Raw genomic sequence first — 9,559 nt, 5'->3', positions numbered from 1 at the left:
TATGAATAAAATTAATTTTGTAATAATTTATAAAAACAAATACGACCGCGACTCGCGAACTCTTCTATTCAAGCGCCCACTTTATCTTCACATTGTCGCTCCTGCAATAAACTAAAAGATACGAAGGAATGATATTTATCTCTTATTACTTAGCCTTTGAAGTCAAATACTTGTATCAAATCTGTGTAATATTGTGAGAGCCTGACTTGTGAGTGCGCGCGCGGGCACCTAGATGGCGCGTGATACTTACTCAATCATCGTGATCGTGGGCTCTGGCCGGGCCTCGTTGCCTTTCTTCCGCCGTCCATTTTGGAGAGCGCACGTGTTTGCGGAGGTGTCCCGATCGTGTCACAAGCAGCGAAGTTCTAAGGTCTGTTCTTTTCAGCTACACTGTTGCACTGGTGCAATAAATTAGAATGAGACAAATATATTTTATTTCACTTTAACTTATTGCACCCCAGTGTAGCAGTGCAGCTGAAAAGAACAGACCACTAGTAACCTGGAAAGGAACGAGAAGAGTGTTGAAGCTGGTACGCTTCCCAGATCCTAACGACTAGTCGTCTACAACAGTCCTAAAGTAAGATTTGTAAGTGTTAGGGAAATAGTCAGCGATTTACTACACAATTTGATTGTGCAGGTCCGTGCGTGTTCTTGCGAGTTCGTGCGCGTCCGGATAGTGGAACCAGTGGCAGAAGAAAATACACTTACGGTCAAGTGCTAACAAGAATACCCACCTCTCAATAGAGAATTACGAAATAACAGCTGAGGAAATAAGCGTCACGAGATTAACACCCCGACAAAACCAATTATTAAAATCGGCAAAAATATCCAAAGATCCCTTTCAAAGGAAGAAATAAATAAATATGTACAGAAACTAAATCAAGCGTTTGCCGAACATGAACAAAAGAGAAAAATTTGCGAACAACTTGATACATCATCATGGATCCTATGTCATCAAAGTTTACCGAATCTCTGTCCGAAAGAATTGAAAGAGCAACACGTGACTATCGTCGGGCTGAGTCCTTTAATCCCAAACACCATCCCAACCAGTCATTCCACGTGGAAAACAAACAAAACATAACACCGAAAGAATCGATAAATGTTACAAAGATAGATGTCCCTCTAGAAAGATCTCTAGAGTTTTACATGAGTAACCCAAAGAAAATTCCAACACTACCAATGGAGAGATGGGACAGCTTACTACAATATTGGAAAAATAAAAATGATGAAGCGCGTCAAGATTACTTGGCAAAGGTCACTCCAATTCTGAAAGAGGCGCTAAAATTTCAAAAACAAATGGAAAAGTACAAAGTAGGAAAATAGGAAGAAATCAATCGAGTTCTTCCCCCATGCTCAATTTTAAGCAACGTCATACGAAAAAGTACATTAATAACATCTTTATCGAAACCTCAGGTGAGTCAACAATTATTAAACTCCACACCGAGTACTCTTCCGGCAACAGGTACATCTGGAACAACACTCGTAACCTCTTCATCTATTAATCTTCCGTTTAAGCGTCAGAAACTATCAAGTGCCATTGAAGTACCAACCTAGGATAATGAGATAATAATAGAAGGAGAGCACAACACTAAAAACCCCACAGAGAAACCCAAAATCGCAAAAGAAAGAAGAAACACACAAAAAAAAGAAGGAAGAACCAAGATCGATTACCAATACGTAACACCTTCGGCATAAAAACCAAGACCAAGTGATATGAAACAGATAAGGAAACATCTCCTCGGACAAAGACATGAATGATTCGACACAGCACAAAGTCCATGATGATTATTAAGTCCGGACTAAGGGCGCACTGGTTTCAAAAGACAAACTGTCAACAGTGACCCGAGAACGAGTAAGTTTGTGACAAACTGCCGGTGGAGGAAAAATTGGCCCACCATTCAGGAAAAGACCGAGTCACAAAAAGAAAACAAAGTGACGTGGTCCATTACAAGATTAAAAAACTTCATCTATAAAAGTCATCTAATAATCGAATCGAGTTTTTTGTTATCTCTTGTTACAATCTTTTTGTTATCTTTTGTTATCTCTTAGAAGAATCATTTTCATGATAAACATGTATACGATTTTTAGTTATTTTATTTTATCTAATAAAGATAGCTTTCGCGGAATAAGGACTTTAGCCAGTTTTCTTTTAACATATAAAAATAAGACGTAATCTGTCGTATTGAGGGACGAGCTTGGGTAACTTTACAGAACCTAGCCGTATATATCCTTAACCATATATCTCCGTACAGTAGTTTTGCTTTATCATAATTTTTTAATTTATACTATAACCAATCTAATCTAATCAATTAAGTGAAACATTATCCAGATTCTTCTACTAATAGTGATTCTAACTGATTGAATCGCGTCATCGCGTTTCAGTCAGTACCGATTAGATCTTTTATCGTTTAAAAATCTGTTTAAATCTGTCAAAATCATATTCCGTATATAACTAACTTGGCGTCATTGTTGTTCGATAAGTGAAAGTTGTTTTGTTTACATTTCTTACCGGAATGAAATAAGTTACTTTTGATATTAATATATGAAACGTACTTGTAAGGAATGATAAGCCAGTATACGACAGTCTTTCGTATAGTTACCGTTCGACTGCTGAAAAATGAAATTCTATGAAAATATAATTTAATTTACGCATTTTATTGCATTTATAAATTTAATTGCATTTATAAAGTAATCTTAATTTAAATATTTTTTTAGTAGATGCTGCTATCTCGAACGACTAGCGGGGAGCTGGACCCCCCTAAAAACTAACCTAACCCAACCTATCGTCACATTAAGCGTCAGTCAATGTTTATTAAAGTTCAACTTTTGTGTTAATGTGATGAGTGTTAATGTGCGCAGCTTTCCGCTAGTCTTTCGAGATTGCAATACTTACTAAAAATATTTAAATTAAGATTAATTTATAAATGCAATAAAATGCGTAAATTAAATTATATTTCCATAGAATTTCATTTTTCAGCAGTCGAACGGTAACTATACGAAAGATTGTCGTATACTGGCTTATCATTCCTTACAAGTACATTCATATTCATATTCATATTCATAGTTTCATACGTCTAATATCAATAGTAACTTATTTCATTCCGGTATTACATCCTGCACAGACGTGAGTCACATTATTTATCTTTTATCCTCCTGTCGGCACCCAACAAACAGCTCCAAATCCTAATCGGTTTTCCCGTCTATCCCAATAAAAATTCGAACCGTAATTCCCGATAACTAGGAAATACGGAACCAAAAATCTCCTAATCCTCCAAGTAAGTTTCGCTGGACCTTAACATCAAAAGGAAACCGCCGTACCTTACCCATAACATCAGAAGGAGACACCAGATAACAAAAAAATTATATCCATTACTTTCCAACTTGCATCACCCTCTTCCGCCCTGTCCACAGATTCCCTCACCACCGAAAAATCCTCCAATTGCCGTCTCTCTTAAACGTACGATTTTCTCCACCCATTACCCCAGTCAAAGAGATCTTTTTAACCCTATCTGCTCATTTATCACTGGCTGCAACATTACCCCATGCCTTCCTCTTTTAACGAATCTAACACCTAGGATCCCCGAAATGTCATATTTTTCCTACCAAACCATCTCCAGCTAATCCCCTATAAAACCGCGACCCCGCGTTGTGCTCGCACTTCCTCGCTTGGTTCACGACTTCCTCTCTTGGGTCTCTTCTACTACTGGACAGACGTCGCATTCCTTTCTTCCGCTTACTTCAATTCACTTCATCTCTTCGTCACTACTTCTTCACAAGTGCTACCGCGCCAAAAATTGAAGGGACTTTGAGGAAACGTTGCCCACGAATTGACTGAGCCCATTGATCATCCTTAACCCCCATCTTGGTAAAGGTTATCACCGAAAAGTAAGTCCTACGAGTCTTTTATTTTTCTTTTTTTTTGTTTTATGTGATTCCTGTCGCGCTAATTAATTGTGATAATTCTGAAGAGTCCAAAATTTGGTTTTGTCCTTGAGATCTACTTTCCCCTTCATTTCCTACACCCCGTATTAACCTTGAAGACTAACATTCATCCTCACCTTCTACATTCACATGCACACCACACACATTTACACACGCGTACCCGATAATTTTTGACACTGTAACCCTTCGATAGTAATTGACCGCGATAAAAATTGTAACGAGGCGCAAGAAAATAAGTGTAAATCATTAATGTCTAAAATTTCGGATTACAATTTAATTTAAAATTTTATCTTAATTTTCCAACTTCCTTTCCATTCGATTATTCGCTCTTAATCCGTCCCGCGATATAGAGATTCGGTTCTCTGATCGAAAAAGGACCACTCGCCGTACGTTGACACCTGTGTAAACGACCCTTTTGGTCGCTGACGCGTTTCTCGACCTGCGTGTAAGGCCGAGGCTTTCGTCACGTTGCGTTTTTCGCCAGAACGCAACCTACTGACGTAATACCGGTAAGAAATGTAAACAAAACTTTCACTTACCGAACAACATGACAATACGAAACTAGATATCAGTATGTATAGTATCAGAAAATTACACTATACTCAATTACATTATATACATTTTCTTTGTTAATAACTTTTTAATGAACAACGAGCTACGGTTAAAATCTCTTGAATATTATTCAGGATGGTCAACTGTATAATATATCCAAAGATTATTAAAATCAGAGAGTGGTCCGTTATTCTGCATATTTACCTCCAAATGAGCGGTGTGCAACTTTTCGTGTCCAAATGAGCGGTGTGTAACTTTTCGTGTCTAAATGAGCGGTGTGCAACTTTTCGTGTCCAAATGAGCGGTGCACAATTTTCGGTGTCCAAATTAGCTGTGTGCAACTTTTCGTATCCAAATGAACGGTATGCAACTTTTCGTGTCTAAATGAGCGGTGTGCAACTTTTCGTGTCCAAATGACCGGCGTGCAACTTTCAGTGTCCAAATGAGCGATCCGCATTTTTCTCGTGTTCAAATGCACTGTGTCCAAATTCATCGTGTCCAATTGCACCGTGTCCAATTAAACCGTGGGCAAAATTTCGTGTCTAATTGCAACGTGTCCATTTGCTCCATATCCAATTGTACCGTGTCCAAGTACACCGCTCCCAAATGAAAGTACGTTAGCACGACCAGGATCTATACAATCAGGAACGCAACAAAACATATTAAATACTGGAGTATAAGAAACTCAGGTATCACAAAGTAAGTACGTCTAAATGTTAGTTAAATCAGATCATCACATACATTACATATTTTAACCGATTTTCTTACACCGTGTTGTACTATTTCTCTTAATTCATGATCGTGGCTGCAGGAAATTGCCATGGAAAAATATGTACAATAATAAATATATCATTTAATTAAATTGTATGACAATATTATAAGATAAAATTACGATATTTTATATAATTTGCATAGTATGAATAAAATTAATTTTGTAATAATTTATAAAAACAAATACGACCGCAACTCGCGAACTCTTCTACTCAAACGCACACTTTATCTTCACTTTGTCGATCATGCAATAAACTAACAGATACGAAGGAATGATATTTATCTCTCATTACTTAGACTCTGAACTCAAATATCTTATTCAAATCTGAGTAATATTGTGAAAGTCTGATTTGTGAGTGCGCGCGCGGACACCTAGATGGCGTGTGATTCTTACTCAATCGTCGTAACCGTGGGCTTTGGCCGAGACTCGTGGCCTTTCTTCCGCAGTCCATCTTGGAGAGTACACGTATTCGCGGAGGTGTCCCGATCGTGTCACAAGCAGCGGAATTCTATGGTCTGTTTTTTTCAGCTACACTGTTTCACTGGTGCAATAAGTTAGAATGAGACATACATATTTTATTTCACTTTAGCTTATTGCACCAGTGTACCAGTGCAGCTGAAAAGAACAGACCACTAGTAACCAGGAGAGGAACGAGAAGAGTCCGGAAGCTGATACGCTTCCCAGGTACTAACGACTAGCCGTCTACAGCAATCCTAAGGTAAGATTTGTAACTGTTGCGGAAATAGTCAGTTAGCGATTTACTACACAGTTTGATTGTGCAGGTCCGTGCGTGTTCTTGCGAGTCTGTGCGCGTTTGGATAGTGGAAACAGTAGCAGAAGACAACACACTTACGGTCAAGTGTTAACAAAAATACAAACCCACCTCTCAACAGAGAATTACGAAATAACAGCGGAGGAAATAAGCGTCACGAGATTAACACCCCGACAAAACCAATTATTAAAATCGACAAAAATATCCAAAGATCCCTTTCAGAAGAAGAGATAAATAGATTTTGTATCAAAATTATATCAAGCGTTCGCCGAACACGACCAAAAGGAAAAAATTTGCGAACAATTAGATATATCATCATAGTTTCCCATATTGTTCATCGAACTTCTGTCCGAAAGGGACAGTTCACAGAGTAACACGTGAATATCGTCGCTGAATCCTTTAACCCCAAACATTATCAAGCAGTCATTCGCTATGGAAAACAAACAAAACACAACACAGAACGAATCAATAAATGTTGGAAAGATGGATGTTTTCCTAGAAAGAACTCCAGAGTTTTACCTGAATGACCACAGTAGAATTCCATTAATATCAATGGAGAAATGGAACCGTTACCTACAACATTGGAATAATAAACATGATGAATCGCGTCAAGATTACTTGGCAAAAGTCACTTCAATTCTGAAAGAGGCGCTAAAATTTAAAAAAGAAATGGAAAAGTACAAAGTAGGAAAATAAGAAGAAATCAATCGAGATCTTCCCCCATGCTCAATTTTAAGCAACGTCATACGAAAAAGTACATTAGTAACATCTTTATCGAAACCTCAGGTGAATCAACAATTATTAAACTCCACACCGAGTACTCTTCCGGCAACAGGTACATCTGGAACAACACTCGCAACTTCTTCATCTATTAATCTTCCGTTTAAGCGTCAGAAACAATCAAGTGCCATCGAAGTACCAACCCAGGATAATGAGGTAATAATAGAAGAAGAGCACAACACTAAAAACCCCACAGAGAAACACAAAAAACGCAAAAGAAAGAAGAAACACACAAAAAAAAGAAGGAAGAACCAAAATCGATTACCAATACGAAACACCTTCAGCATAAAAACCAAGACCAAATGATATGAAACAGATAAGGAAACATCTCCTCGGACAAAGACATGAATGATTCGGCACAGCACAAAGTCCATGATGATTATTAAGTCCGGACTAAGGGCGCACTGGTTTCAAAAGACAAACTGTCAAGAGTGACCCAAGAACGAGTAAGTTAGTGACAAACTGCTGATGGAGGAAAAATTGGCCCACCATTCAGGAAAAGACCGAGTCACAAAAAGAAAACAAAGTGACGCGGTCCATTACAAGACTAAAAAACTTCATCTAAAAAAGTCATCTAATAATCGAATCGAGTTTTTTGTTATCTCTTGTTACAATCTTTTTGTTATCTTTTGTTATCTCTTAGAAGAATCATTTTCATGATAAGCATGTATACGATTTTTAGTTATTTTATTTTATCTAATAAAGATAGCTTTCGCGGAATAAGGACTTTAGCCAGTTTTCTTTTAACATATAAAAATAAGACGTAATCTGTCGTATTGAGGGACGAGCTTGGGTAACTTTACAGAACCTAGCCGTATATATCCTTAACCATATATCTCCGTACAGTAGTTTTGCTTTATCATAATTTTTTAATTTATACTATAACCAATCTAATCTAATCAATTAAGTGAAACATTATCCAGATTCTTCTACTAATAGTGATTCTAACTGATTGAATCGCGTCATCGCGTTTCAGTCAGTACCGATTAGATCTTTTATCGTTTAAAAATCTGTTTAAATCTGTCAAAATCATATTCCGTATATAACTAACTTGGCGTCATTGTTGTTCGATAAGTGAAAGTTGTTTTGTTTACATTTCTTACCGGAATGAAATAAGTTACTTTTGATATTAATATATGAAACGTACTTGTAAGGAATGATAAGCCAGTATACGACAGTCTTTCGTATAGTTACCGTTCGACTGCTGAAAAATGAAATTCTATGAAAATATAATTTAATTTACGCATTTTATTGCATTTATAAATTTAATTGCATTTATAAAGTAATCTTAATTTAAATATTTTTTTAGTAGATGCTGCTATCTCGAACGACTAGCGGGGAGCTGGACCCCCCTAAAAACTAACCTAACCCAACCTATCGTCACATTAAGCGTCAGTCAATGTTTATTAAAGTTCAACTTTTGTGTTAATGTGATGAGTGTTAATGTGCGCAGCTTTCCGCTAGTCTTTCGAGATTGCAATACTTACTAAAAATATTTAAATTAAGATTAATTTATAAATGCAATAAAATGCGTAAATTAAATTATATTTCCATAGAATTTCATTTTTCAGCAGTCGAACGGTAACTATACGAAAGATTGTCGTATACTGGCTTATCATTCCTTACAAGTACATTCATATTCATATTCATATTCATAGTTTCATACGTCTAATATCAATAGTAACTTATTTCATTCCGGTATTACATCCTGCACAGACGTGAGTCACATTATTTATCTTTTATCCTCCTGTCGGCACCCAACAAACAGCTCCAAATCCTAATCGGTTTTCCCGTCTATCCCAATAAAAATTCGAACCGTAATTCCCGATAACTAGGAAATACGGAACCAAAAATCTCCTAATCCTCCAAGTAAGTTTCGCTGGACCTTAACATCAAAAGGAAACCGCCGTACCTTACCCATAACATCAGAAGGAGACACCAGATAACAAAAAAATTATATCCATTACTTTCCAACTTGCATCACCCTCTTCCGCCCTGTCCACAGATTCCCTCACCACCGAAAAATCCTCCAATTGCCGTCTCTCTTAAACGTACGATTTTCTCCACCCATTACCCCAGTCAAAGAGATCTTTTTAACCCTATCTGCTCATTTATCACTGGCTGCAACATTACCCCATGCCTTCCTATTTTAACGAATCTAACACCTAGGATCCCCGAAATTTCATATTTTTCCTACCAAACCATCTCCAGCTAATCCCCTATAAAACCGCGACCCCGCGTTGTGCTCGCACTTCCTCTCTTGGTTCACGACTTCCTCTCTTGGGTCTCTTCTACTACTGGACAGACGTCGCATTCCTTTCTTCCGCTTACTTCAATTCACTTCGTCGAGGCACTCTTCATCTCTTCGTCACTACTTCTTCACAAGTGCTACCGCGCCAAAAATTGAAGGGACTTTGAGGAAACGTTGCCCACGAATTGACTGAGCCCATTGATCATCCTTAACCCCCATCTTGGTAAAGGTTATCACCGAAAAGTAAGTCCTACGAGTCTTTTATTTTTCTTTTTTTTTGTTTTATGTGATTCCTGTCGCGCTAATTAATTGTGATAATTCTGAAGAGTCCAAAATTTGGTTTTGTCCTTGAGATCTACTTTCCCCTTCATTTCCTACACCCCGTATTAACCTTGAAGACTAACATTCATCCTCACCTTCTACATTCACATGCACACCACACACATTTACACACGCGTACCCGATAATTTTTGACACTGTAACCCTTCGA

General features: G+C 37.5%; 1 long non-coding RNA gene across 3 annotated transcripts; it reads left to right on the top strand.

The window, feature by feature from the left end:
* Positions 1-192: 192 nt before the first annotated feature.
* Positions 193-7,544, top strand: LOC116841098. 3 transcript variants are annotated; one of them, XR_004377493.1, is made up of 5 exons: positions 193-370; positions 462-577; positions 638-1,413; positions 1,516-5,984; positions 6,049-7,544. It is a non-coding gene; the product is annotated as an uncharacterized LOC116841098 (long non-coding RNA). The 3 variants fall into 3 exon arrangements; XR_004377494.1 differs by having other exon boundaries at positions 195-370; positions 467-577; positions 638-5,984; XR_004377491.1 differs by having other exon boundaries at positions 197-370; positions 638-5,984.
* The last annotated feature ends 2,015 nt before the right edge of the window (positions 7,545-9,559 follow it).

Source organism: Odontomachus brunneus, unplaced genomic scaffold (assembly GCF_010583005.1).
Source record: "Odontomachus brunneus isolate Ranch 3 - 2012 unplaced genomic scaffold, Obru_v1 Obru_scaffold_002, whole genome shotgun sequence".
NCBI classification, from domain to species: Eukaryota; Metazoa; Arthropoda; class Insecta; order Hymenoptera; family Formicidae; genus Odontomachus; species Odontomachus brunneus.
Note: the sequence above shows the minus strand (reverse complement) of the source record. Positions and strands in the feature narration are given on the sequence as shown.